The sequence below is a fragment of the Rattus norvegicus genome, chromosome 5 (assembly GCF_021556685.1).
Source record: "Rattus norvegicus strain SHRSP/BbbUtx chromosome 5, alternate assembly SHRSP_T2T, whole genome shotgun sequence".
NCBI lineage: Eukaryota > Metazoa > Chordata > Mammalia > Rodentia > Muridae > Rattus > Rattus norvegicus.
The window spans coordinates 73,378,182-73,390,000 of NC_141538.1; the positions used below are offsets into that span (position 1 = coordinate 73,378,182).

Consider the following 11,819-nt stretch of genomic DNA (forward strand, 5'->3'; position numbering starts at 1 on the left):
AATCAGTGAGTCCCATCTTCAACAACAGGCTTCCTGGTGCAATCATAAGAAACACTCAACAACTTCGTGAGGGAACTGAGTTTGTATAATCCTTCGTGAATGAGCAGGACCCAACACAGGTTGTCCCATGAACCCATTTAATGCAATGGTTAATGTTTAGGGTCAATGTTTTGGTTTGAGCCTACAGACAATAAAGTCCTAGCTGGATGCCACTTGAACAGCTTACCTCGCTTGGCTCTCGGCCTTCTCCAGTGGAAGTACTTATTGAGTCTAATTTAAAAACATGCTTGAAATCAGTGTTTCCTTCGGTAGAGATGCTCTTTTACTCTAAGAATCTTTTTCTTTCATGAAAGGCATTAGACTGATAACTGTAACCTCTGCCCAACACCATGGACCATGCTATCTGCCATCTAAGTGCATTCTGAAGATTCCACCCTGATAATGTGTGGATCCTTTTACCCTGGTCCTGGGTAGCTTTAAGCTTGAATCATAAATACCTCTCCCTCCTCAGAATAAGAGGGAATGCATGCTCCAGGCATCTGCAAGCCACATAGTGCTACCACCCCACTCCATCTCCTGGCCTCAGACATCCCTGCCCTGCACCGTGACTGCTACTGAGTGCCCTTTTTCAGGAGGTTCCTTGATGTTCAGAATAGCTTTGTAAAAGCAGCTTCAAACCCAGACCCATTGGTTTTGGCGACCTATACATTTTATTTTATTTCTTATTTTTGGCTTCTCGTTTGAATCGGGGTTTCCAGTAGCCTTAACTAGTCTCTGAGCCGTTTACTTCAAAAGGGTCTGTGAGCTTTCATCTTTTAATAAGCAAGTTCTGGACTGGGGTGGGAGGCATATAGTTCAGTGACAGGAGCAGCTGCCTTGCATTCACAGGGCCCATTACCACCCTTTCCCCCGCGAAAATATCAATGTCTGCTCAATATTGCTTTGTAGTGGCCACTTGGAAAACAGACAGACAAACAAACCTCAGGAATCTGGAGGCTTCTCAGTGCAGGTGACACAGTTAATCTCCGAATTCCTTTCATGCACTGCCTCTGACAGAGAGAAGCACTTGCCTACTACAGTTGTTAAGATGTGGTCTGTGAATATATATTAGAGAATTATGAGATCCTAAGTAAATGCATGAAGCGGATACTTGCGTGTTCTATATTCATAGCACAGAATGACTTTTGCTTCAGATGCATATGCATGTAGCCGTGTATATTATGGAATTCGGGTTGACCCTTTTGAAAAGTACACATTGTTCGTCTACAGTGGCTGCTTGCAGAATTAGCTTGTCTTCATTTAGTGGCAGATGGTCCAGTTTTAGAAAAATCAGGATCTTTGAGTATGTCATGGGAAAGAAGTCTAAAGTTAGTAAACTTGAAAACAAAATTAAAACTCAATGCACTATATATGAAGAAAAGTTTGAAATAACACACTTTTCCCATCTGAATTTCATAAATCTGAGCTAATCTTATATTCCATATTTTAAGAGGACAATTTCAATTCAAAATTTAACAATTTTAAAAATACCTTTCTTACTGAAAACCCTAATGCAGGATTTTTAAAGCTTGTGACTTTTTGAGGAAACCCTTTCTTCTCTACAGAGCTATTGTGTCTGTTCTTCCTCCCCATTTCAATTGCTTTGTTTGTGTAACAATAGACCAACCAGGATTGCATTTCACTCTTGCATGAACAATTGATCCTTTTGTAAATTACAAGTACAGGATTGAGTTTAGTGTTTTCTAGGGGTTCATTGTTAGAGAATTATTCAACAGGTAAGAAATGATTAGGGACCCAACTATTACACTGGTCTCCAGTTTTAATACTCAGTTTTACAACCTAAATGATTTTATTCCGGACCAGAAAGCTCCAAATTAAAAAAACAAAAAAAACAAAAAAACCCAAAAAGCAAACAACAACAAAAAAAACAAAGCAAATCAAACAAACAAAGAAAACCCCAAGCATGTATTCATAATATAATCAAGATCTAGTTGATTATGAAAACATTGATTCATTTACACATGTTCCAGATGTTTTTCACTTTATTTGGTGGTATCCACATTTAACATTTGAAACTCAGAAGCATATTTGAGTGACCATAGTATCCCTTTGTTCTTATGGAAACTATGAACGGCCTCCCGGTGCAGCTCAGTGAGCATCTAAAATGTTACTAAAAGCGGTCAGAGCTCCCACTAAACCATCCATGGGGATGATGCTAATCACCTCTGGCCTGAATCATTTTTATAACAAAAACAGTATATGACTTAGTTCCAGGTTTGGAACAAGAAACCACCCTAGTGTAAATGGGCATATTAGATCATATCCTGTCTTGGTAATGATTTCCTACCTTGGAGTATGAGGTAGGGTGTGCCCTGAGGGAATTTTTGGCAATGAACCAAATTATTAGCACTGGAGTGGAGTGCACTCTAAAACAGATTAAAAGGGCATCCTTGTAATTATCCATCTACCAAGACCCTTCGCTATTCTGATGGAGCTCAGATAGGATGTGGGGCTTACTGTAACAGTATATAACTGTTAAAGTGCATCTGTCAACATGAGGAGGAACTTGAAGGCAATGATAATGTGCTAAGGGACGTGGAGTGGGTGCATGACTTAATAAAACAAAAATCCTAGCGCACAGCTGGAGCAACTGATGGCTGCAGTAAATGTTCATCCTTACCCAGCACACACACATCAACCTGGGAAGTGTTGTCTGTTTATGATTTCCCCACCACCCTCCCACACACACACACACAGGAGAAAGCAGGGGCAGAGCATTCTGCTGATAGATCTTCCTCCATTTTCCATGTCCACTTCCTCATACTTTGAGGAAGCTCCAGGAGTCCTTCACTCCCACAGCTCACTCCTAGATATGCAGCAGCTCTTCGGGACGGCTCTTTAGGCCCTTGGAAAAACAGGCAAGAGATCACTGAAGGTCTGATTCTCGTGGATCTCAGTTCATAGTCAGATATCAAACCCCTGTATTGTCTGACTGAACAAAGGAGTAGAAATCTATCTGGCAGGCCTCTATGTACCCCGAAGGCTAGAACAAACCTTCCAGAGCTACAAATGGAGAGGGACTACTATAAGTTTGTATAACGGGTAGAGAAAAGGCCTCACAGTTTGTAACTTGATTGGTTCACTTGTAATAGAAGCCTGTGGCTTAAAGGGAAATTTCTGACTTTGTCTCTGAACTTACCTATACATCCTGCTGGTTAGGAATAACATTTGTGCTAGCTGTTGCTGGAGAAACGGATTTTGAATCCAGAGGTAAAAGTAATCTGTGAAAAGATTTGGAGAATATGTGCAGAGATAGAAGAGATTCCACGAATACTCTATCAGCCTCTAAATCTTGTGATGACCCTCTTCGTTTACTGTGGGGTTGTCAGACCAGGGCCTTCTTTGACCCAGAAATTGTATTAGAAATAGAGAGAGAGGTGTGGCCCGAGGTTTTAAGTCAGGGACGACTTACCACTCTCCCTGGCCTTTGGGTCCTAGTACTTGGCTTAGAACTTCTTGAATTTTAATTTTCAAAGATGATCGTATGAACAAAGCTGGCTCTTTTACTGTGTCACTCTGTTGGTATGCTTCATTGATGCTTCCTGGTCCCTCCCATCCTCTATTGGTGTTAAGTAATTAGAAGACATTTCAGTTTACCTCAGAATATTCAGAACCACTAAACACACGTCTACTAACTCTTGCATCTAATCAAGTCAGTCTGTTCGGTTGTTAGCTGGTTGGATAACCAGACACAAGGGAGAACTCCACAACTGAGAAACAGGGAAGAGCATGGGACCATCTAACAAAGGGACAGAGGGTCTGGAAAACAACCAAAGACTAAAAGCCTGTGTTTTGCAGATCAGTTATCTGTACTGTCTGGCCCAGCCCCCCATAACTTGAGTTTAGGCTAGAACTAGTTCTGAAGACCGGCGGATACACTAGGGACCTGCTCTCACTGTCTCAGGCGGTCTACACAGCCCATGTCCAGCCTAGCCATTGTCCTGGGTGGTGAGACCATAAACAGAGCATTCTAATGCCTTCCTGTCCTTTTGGTTTATTGTTATTGTTGGTTTGTTTGTTTGTTTGTTTGTTTTTGCATTTGTACCTATTTGCAGAGTGTTGAAATAAGTTGTTTATGTCACATCTTATCTCTTTTCATTAAAAATAGAGGAACACAATTAAGCCTTCCATAGTTTGGGGGTCATCTGCCTTCCTGTTATTTTGGATTCTTTCTTGTTACGGTGTCATTACACTATGCATGTGAGGAAACAAACATGTAGGTGCTTGAACATGCCCCACAGATGCACTTGTAGCCCTGGTGTTTGTGACTGTCGTGACTAACACAGTGCAGACTTTACACACAGAGCGCTACACTCTGGCAGGACTTAAGAACTATGTATATTAAGGAATTCTCTTTCTGGAGCAATCAACTCTTGCAGGCAGATGAACTGCCTGGAGCTCTGAATGGGATGGCTTTCCATCTGGCGTCAAAGTTCAGTGAGCTTATATGAAATGAAGCTTTGAAATGTTTTACCTGTGCAGAAATATGAATTAGAAACAAAAAAGTGCTGGTCTAATGCTAAGTTTTTTTCCTCTGTGTACGGACTCAGTTGCCAGAATTATAATGAAAACTGTATTTTAGTCTAACAAATGTATAGAATTTTTTAATGTAATAAATAAAATTTTATAGGAAAGCATGTCATTTGTCTACTGTGTCCTAACCCTTTCCCAAACCCATGGTGGTAGTTGAGAGAAGGTGGGACTAGCTTCAGATATGGTCACCACTGTGAGAGTAGCCAAGAATCTCCTAACTATTCCTTCTCATCCAGGGTCTTGGATTATGAAGTACTAGTTAGTACTAGTTAGTGTGCTAACTAAACCACTTCGCTAAAGCGCAGACTTTGTCTACTGCCTGCCGACCCCGGCTTTGTTGCTGGAATATGAGTGACCTTGTGGCCATATAAAGTTACAACTGAGTCCAATGTAGGTAAAGGAGAGGGGTCTCCCATGTGTCATCTTCACCACGGAGAGCATTCACTGCACAGGCACAGTGGTGTGGGTGACCCGAGCTTCTGTTTGCAGGAGATTAGTGGGTGCACAGTTGAGGCGGGCCATTCTTCAATAGCAGCCATGCCCCGTTGTCATTTGTTTTTAAGAATCTAGTTTGTTCAAAACTAACTATTTTATATGATATAAGAACTCGGGAAAGCATAGGCTTCCTAAGTGGAGGGTCGGTGGCAAAGCCGGTATATCTCTCCTTGTTTAAGTTGGGGTTTTTCTTGAGGCCTGAGCTTCGGAGTGATGCCTAGATGGTCTGGTGTGTGTGCCAGGCTTCTAAAAGGAGCTGTTAATGGTGTGCTTGTGGGGTGTCTTCCAATACTGGGGTTGCTTGAGATATTGAAGAACTAACCAGTCCAGACTCAGGATTTTTTTTTTTGTATTATTCCGATACAACGGTACACTAATATCTCCTATATAATCCTCCTAATGACTAAGGAACCTATGAAAAGCCTTATTTCCTGAACTGTATGTATCCTGAAGTTATTCTCTGTGCTTATGGCCATGAAAAGTACACCCTGAAATAAAAAAAAATAAAAAAAAAAACAAAACCTCAAATAGAACCTCAAATCAAAAAAAAAAAAAAAAAAAAATCCAAGGTTGCTCTGGCATGTGTCACTGAAAGGAATACATTCTGGAAAATGCATCATTAAGTAATGTCATTATTGTATAAGCATCTTAGAATATGCATATGCAAACTTCAGTGAGTATAGCATCCCATCTAGAAGAAACTGCCTTCATACATGCAGTCAGTCACAGACCAAAATATCATGGCTGTGCTCCTGGATCCCAGCTTAATGCACACATAGTGATTAAACTCTGAGCTGATCAGAGAGCAGGAGAGCGCTGAGCCCTCGTGGAGGTTGAGCAGTTCACAGGAAGCCAGTGTCTACGAGGCTTCTTGGTACCTGCTTTTCGTCAGACGCCCCTGGAGTAACCCACACGGACGGGAAATGCCTCTTCGTGTCATTGCTTTAGGTGTAGCACGCGGGAGTGAGGCCTGTAAGGTGATGCCATGTTCTGTTGCTTGTCCAGATTCTGAGAAAGATAACTTTAGGTGTTTCACCTCATTTGAGCTTGGGTTTCTGGAAAAAGTAGAGCTGTCTATCGAACAATTAACCTGGCCTTATCAGATTCTTAATAGAGCTCTTATTAAAGTTTCTCAGATCTCGCCAAGATCCTAGGCCAGGCCTCTCAGCTACACAGTGAGAGGGTAGGCCAACTGTTTTTAAGATGCAATGGGGACGTTCAGTCCTCACACTGGGGGATGTGATGATAGGAGTTTGTGGTCAGTTACTTTCTCCATCTTAAAACAAAATAATTTTAACCAAAATCTCCCTACCCCACCCCCCGAAAAGAGACAAAGGAAAAATAAGAAAGGAAACTAGCCATTTAAGTAAACCCTGGACTCAGGCTCGGCATAAGCTCAAAATAACCTTTTTCTTTTTTTCTTTCATTCCAAGCAAAGATAAAAAGTCAAAAGTCAAAACAAGAACATGCATATTAAATGTTAAGTAAAAGGGACGACCACACAGAAGGTTAATAGGAAGGGCCAGGCAGGACAGGATGTAAAGGTGATATTCTAATAGTTACTGTGTTAGAATAGCATTCATAGTATAGACAGAAAAATGCATGGAGGGAGAGAGTGTGAAAACTGAAAAGTGTTATTCCAGTTGGTAAAGTAAATATTCTCTACATTTTAAAGGTATAGAAGATGCTTTATTGATTGTGTTGACATTGGTAGTTGATAGGCTAATTGAAACTTGATAAGATAGAAAGTTGTTAAGATTGATTTTTTTTTTTAAATCTTAAGATATAAATACTCATAGCCAATGTCTGCCTTTTTGTTTCTTTGTTTTTTGAGACAAGGTCTTATGGAATGCAGACCAGCCTTGAACTCATGATCCTACTGTATCAAGCCTTCTGAGTGATGATGTAACATTATAGCTGTGACACATGATTGTTGGCTGCTCTTTCACAAAGGTCTATTAACTCTCTGGGTCTTGAGTCCCTGGAGTTGTCTGCTGACTGGTTTTGGACTGATTACCATCAGTCAATAGTGTCATTCCCACAGTAAAGATGAAAACTGAGTTTTTAAATGGATCAAGAGTTTACCAACTGTGGTTTCAAACATTTTTATGGTTTTCTTTCCAATGTTTGTTTATCTCATTCACATTCATGAATATTATTTTTAGCATTTTACCTTCATTCATTCTTTTTTTTTTTTCCGGAGCTGGGGACCGAACCCAGGGCCTTGCGATTGCTAGGCAAGCGCTCTACCACTGAGCTAAATCCCCAACCCCCACCTTCATTCATTCTTTCCCAGGCATTTAGCTTTTCAAAGCTTTGGTTTTCTTAAAGCTGCTCTTGTCATGTTTTCATTGGTAGACATAGTGCTTAAATAACATTTGAGCAACCACCTTACCTGGCATGAGCATCGACAAACACACCTGACTTCTGCCAAGAACAACACACTAATGCTAGAGCAGGCACAGAACGTAACTCCTTCTCCAGGAACACGGAGCATCCTGTAATCATTAGCCAGAATGTTCCACAAAAGGCCAGAGAATGTCAGGCAATCTGGCAAGATGGTTGAATGGAAGCCACTGAGTTAAAATGATAATTATGCTTGGTTAAAAACAATAATTAAGCTCTAGGTTGGGAGCCTGTGGTAATTTCAGTTTGGTTGCTTTTTATTTTCTTTGCTTGTCTGTTACCATAAAATATTTCTGTGTTTTCTTAATATGAAGACATCATGTTATATTAAAAACAAAGGGCCAGGTAAGCTTATAAAATGATAGTGACCAATCCAGTGAGCTAGAAGAGAACATTCCCAAACAAACCCTAGTACAGGTAAGAATTTAATAGAAGATGAACAGATATCGCAATTGAATCAAGGAGAGGATTTTAAATAGGTGGCACTTAAACACCATTGGCTCTCAATTTGAAGATAAATCTAAGTCAAATCTAAATAGATTTTGGGGCGGGGCAAGAACACAAGTCAGGAGGATTTAGTAAATTTAGAAGGATTATAAAAATTATTAAATATATATATATATAAGCAGATGGAATTCACATCAAATCTGTGGAAGATGTGATGGTGAGGTCCATTTCAGATGCTTTTCCTGAGCAGGTTTGCCCCAGTGTGTCCAGTGCAGTGAGCTTCCCTGAGGCCAGGCAGAGGCTCAGCCCAATGGGGGACAAAGCCAGCTGAGGAACTCCAATAGGAAGTGGAGGTGAGGCAAGCGTTGAGGTCACCAGCAAACTGCGCAAGGGTTGAAGGGTGAATAAGAATGATCCAGATCACGGAGTGGACAGGCCAGTGAAACTAAACTGGCACGGCCGAGTTATAGGGTGGAGAAAACAGAATCACCTAGGCAACCATGGCAACATGAGTAGACAGCCCTTCTAGGGATGTCCAGAGCAAAGGACGTGCAGATGTTCGAGCGTGGAGAAGACAGGATGCGTTTGTGTGCTCCAACCTAACCTGAGTTGTAGGGAGCCTGTAACAGGCTTTAAGCAGAGGAATGACCCATGTGCTTAGAGCCCAGAGAGAGGCGGAACCGTAGCAGGAGACTAAGATATGAAGAGCCTGGAGCGAGGTCCTGAGGAGCTCAGGGGAAGGAGCGGGCAACAGAGGGAAATTCAGCAGGTATAGTGATGTGTGTGTTTGTAATGTGTAATGTGTGTGTATGTATAATGTGTGTGTTTATATATAATGTGTATGTATGTGTGCAGTGTGTTTGTGTATAACGTGTGTGTTTATATATAATTGTGTGTGTATGTATGTGTGTATGTTTATGTATAATGTGTGTGTTTATATATAACTGTGTGTTTATAATGTGTGTGTTTATATATAATGTGTATGTGTGTGTATGTTTGTGTATAATGTGTGTGTTTATATATAATGTGTATATATGTGTGCAGTGTGTTTATGTATAATGTGTGTGTTTATATATAATTGTGTGTATGTGTGTGTATGTTTATATATAATGTGTGTGTTTATATATAATTGTGTGTGTGTGTGTGTGTGTGTGTGTGTGTGTGTGTGTGTGTGTGTGTAGACTAGAAACCTATGCCACATAGCCTTCCTATTTTCCTCTCCATATTTTTGAGACAGGGTCTCTTACATGGAGGCCTACCCCCAGGACAATGATTGCTACCTCTTTTTGGAAGAAGCTGGTGACAGATGACTAAATCCATTCAAGCTCTGGGTCTCTAAGTCACTCACCAACTGTTGGAAATGCCAATAAGCCTCCTGCTCAATGCTCCAATGTAAAATCTCTGTGATACATGAAGAAGTAAAGTTAGAAAAGTGAGCAGTCTTTAAACTAGTGCTCTAGGCTGGAAAGGGTTTCTCCATGACCTGGTGAAGGATACTCTATAATGTCTGGATTTTAGTTGAGAGTTCCCAAGCTAACCTGACTTAGGTGGCTGCAGAGAGACTCCCCTGCTTGTCCCATTAACTGTCTGCTTATTTTTACACTAACCAGGAACAATTTACTTTTAACATATTTAACATAAATATTTACATGTTTATGCTTTCTCCCAGAAGGCATCCATACAGAGAGATTATTAAACTCAGAAAACAAAAGGCAGACAGAATCTAGCAGATACCCCAAACTCTAGAGCAAATATGGACACAGGTCCCCAGAGGCATTAGACACAGCGAGCTCCCTAGCAGTGTACAAGAAAAAGAACACACTAATATTTGTAGAATCTTGTTCAGTGTCAGAACACATGAATATGAATATTCCCTTTTAAATACGCGATTTGGAACAAGTTACTTAACCTGGGCTTGAGCCCCATTCTCCTGCCTTTCCTCCTTGAGCAATGAGCATATAGAGAAAAACAAAAAAGCACTGCTCAGAGATGGCTCAGTGGGTGAAGCGCTTGCTTTGTGAACCTCAGTTTGGCTCCCCAGAACTCATGTAAAAGCAGGATGAGGCAGTGAGCGCCTGTAACCTTCGTGCAGGGGGATGGACTGGAGACTGGTGAATAGGGGATGCTTGCTATGTAGCAAGCCTAGCCTAAACAGCAGGCAATAGTTCTACACATGCATATGGTAGAGAGGGATAGAGGAGTATTTAACGTCAACCTCTAGCCTTCATGTATGGACTCATGGATCTACACATGTTCACAGGGACGCACATGCACGCACGCATGCAAATTTTGTTTATTTTTTAAGCAAGAAGAGAGCAGATCTGCGTAGTTTCTGCCTTTCACAAATTCAGTCTGTTTAAGACAGCAAAGGAATGGGCAGATGACTGCGTATAGAGTGTGCCCACAGAGTTAGCTCATGAGTGTAGGGAGACCCACGTGAAGGTGGGTGGGGTGAGAAGGTGGGGGTACAATGAGTAGACAGTCCTTGGAGCGGGGTGTTTCAGCGGAAGCAAGTGCATGTGTGTCTGTGTGCACATGTGCATGGTGTGTGTGTGCTTGTGTGTATAGATAATGTGTCTAGGGTTCTGTACTAAAGATCCTGTCTGGGGACAAGAGATTGCAGAAATCAAAGAGGTCAGATCTCAAAGGTCCTGTGGGCCATTCCAAGAGACTTGACTTTATGATGAAGACACCGGGGACTCAGTGAGCAAAGAGAGCTTGATATTTGCATTGGGAGCGGGAAGAAGTCTCTCAGTGTAAGGTTAGGAAAACCAGCGAGGAGCTTTTGTAATACATCGAATGAGCGATGATGAAGTCGTATCTTGGGTCCCAGCAACATAAGGGAGATAAGGGCTATGTTTAAGAGTGAATGAGATGTGAAATCAATAGGCCTGGATGGTCAATTGGGATAAGGGGTCCAGGTGGAGGTGGGGGTGGGGTGTGACTTTCCACGTCTTGGTCTCCATGCAGTGGTGCATGTAAGAGAAAGGGAATAAAAAAAACCATGTTAGCTGAAAGCCCTGTTTGTGTTAGAGACAGGATAAGGCGCCAGAACGGAAACATCTGGATCCATCTTCAGTCTTCCGGTTTAAATGCAGGTCATTGCCCTTTCTATGCCTTAGTTTTTATACCAACGAGAGGAAGTGTATTCAGCCCATGCTGTAGGATTATTTTGATAATAAACGTAGTGGATAGGAATACACTTCAAAACCAGTTACATACAACACAATTGCTATCTCCTTATTGTCTGATGCCTAAAAGAGCCAGCCATAAAGGAGAGGAAAGGACCTTGGACTCATAGATAAGGGATGGAGTTTCTTTCTTCCACCTGAATAAACTGTGTAATCGCAGGAAGCTAGGAAATCTTTTGGAGGTTCAGTGTCTTCCTTTGTAAAATGAAAATAATACTGTCTTACAGGGATTTCTATAAAATTTAGTGATAATTTTTCATTCACTCAGTCATTACCTAGTGCATATTCAGAATCTCTACTGTCTATTGTGAACCGAGAAATCAGAGCTGAACAAAGCAAGCTAGAGCCTCTGTGTAGAAAAGCTAGTGGTGGGGGAGGTGCTAAAATGACAGATCGGGACAGTTGAAGACCCCCTCCTCCCGAAGGAATGAGTACGTTGGCAAAAACTGTCAAATCAATTTCTGCCAGACTCCAGAATCTTAACAATAGTAAGAATAATGATCAGTAACCTACACGCAGGAGAATGCTAAGTGAAGAAAATTTAATAAAAATACATTGAGACGCTTTAGCTTACCATTCACTAGGTCAGTGGCAGCTGAGAGTGTGGTGGTATGGCCTGTGTTCCTGGCTGGCTGGGGCCACAGACCAGTATCTTGTGTGATAGCACAGGTGAGCAGGAAGCAGACT

General features: G+C 41.4%; 1 protein-coding gene across 2 annotated transcripts in view; it reads left to right on the forward strand.

The window, feature by feature from the left end:
- Slc44a1 (solute carrier family 44 member 1) overlaps positions 1-11,819 on the forward strand; it is a 180,309-nt gene that overhangs the window by 131,377 nt on the left and 37,113 nt on the right.